Genomic DNA, 1,742 nt, shown 5'->3' on the forward strand with positions numbered 1-1,742 from the left:
GGGTCCATCCAGGAGGTGGTACCTGGGGCTAAGCCTGGGTGCTGAGGGCACCTTTTTAAGTGTCTTCTGAGTGCCGCCTGCCTTGCTGAGACATGGGAAATTTCTCCCCTGTGTAAAATGAAATGAGCCTTGTTGCTTGTTCACTGAGAGCAGAACTGGGCCCAGGTCCTTACTCCACAGCAATGTGTTTATACGCTCCTTTCAGCTTCACCTCTGCTCCCCACTGTCACGTGTCCTGCATGGAAACAGTGGGGGAAACCATCCGCCTTGTCCCTCCACTGCATCCTGAGCCTGGTGGCGCAGCGTGCTCTGAAGAACCAGCAGCAGCTTGACCTGTGAAGGCAGAAATGTGGCACGAGGACAGAGTCCCTTTGGAAAGGCTTTGGAGAGCTCCCCCGTCCCCTGAATCTCTGCCATCGTCCCGCTTCGATGCCAGGCTACAAATGACCTTTCCCTGGCCAGTCCTGCTTCCATGTCCATGCTGGGGCACTGCGGTGGGGTGCGCGTCGCTGTTAGTTGTCCAAAGGCTGTGCAGCGAGCATGCTACCTGGGGCAGAAATGTGGCTCCCAAATGTGATAGGTCAAATCTGGAAGAGGTTGAACTGCAGGGCTGAGTTAAGTGCTGTTGGCAGGTCGACCCCGTAGTGAACCACAGCCTCTGCCCCTCCTGACCTTGTCCTGAAAGGTGAATCTTTCTGGCTATCAGAGGTGAAATCAGTAGGTGTTGGCTGCAAGTGGCAATGACTAACTTTAATTAGCAGGAGCTGCTGGTGTGGCTGTGACCCGTGGGCGACGCAGGCTCCCACCGCGGGCAGGGCTGCGGGCAGGACCAGGCCTGCAGCGCCCAGCACCGGGTGCAGGAAGGCCAGGGCTCCTCCGGCAGCGCACTTAAAAATTACCCCGAGCGCTAACGAGCCCCGTAGCCACCCGCTGAAAAATGTAACATGAATCTAGTTTGAAAAAAAAAAAGACTTGAAACTGATTTTGTTTGCAGATAAACACGAGCATTTACAAATGAAGTGTAATAATTGTTACTTGTAATCAAAGTTTGTTCATATTAGGCTGTTAATTTCTTGACCTCCTTCCAAGATGTTTTTAATTATCCCTTTCACTCTTTACCATTTGATTCTTTTCGAGCCGATGGCTGGGGAATACACAGCTGGGGAGATAATAAAGCCTTCCTGTGGCAATTATCGGTGCTCAGGCCACCGTATCTCGTTATTTTGATAGACAGTGAACTTGGCGCGGTTGCCGGCCGGGTTCACGCAGATGTCACGGTCCGTGTTGTAGGTCACAAGCAGGTCAGCGCCCGGCAAGGGGAGAGCGAGCGGGTCAGGGCGCGGCCGCCGCCGCCCCGCGCGCCCCCCCCCCGCGGGGCCGCCCCGCCGTACCCCGGGGCGCTGCGCACCTCCGGGGGCCAGGAGGTACCCCCCCCGGGATAGGGGGTATCCCCTTCTTGGGCAAGGGGCTGCGGAGGCGGGCAGCCCCGCTCCGGCAAGGCATCGTAAGAGGAGGGAGAGTCCCGTGTGATGCGTTGATTGTCAGAAAAATAATAATTAAAAGTGACATCCTCCCCCCCTCCCCCGGATACACAAACACACACACACAAAACTTCCAGCGTTTATTGAACTTGTGTGGGAGCAAGGAAAGAAAAGTAACAGGGAGGGAAAAGGAAACAAAAAAGGAAAGGAAAAAAAAAAAAAAAAAAAAAGCGAGCAAGACAGTTTGTTGGTATCAAGCGG

Source organism: Charadrius vociferus, unplaced genomic scaffold, assembly GCF_000708025.1.
Source record: "Charadrius vociferus isolate BGI_N301 unplaced genomic scaffold, ASM70802v2 scaffold436, whole genome shotgun sequence".
Taxonomy (NCBI): Eukaryota; Metazoa; Chordata; class Aves; order Charadriiformes; family Charadriidae; genus Charadrius; species Charadrius vociferus.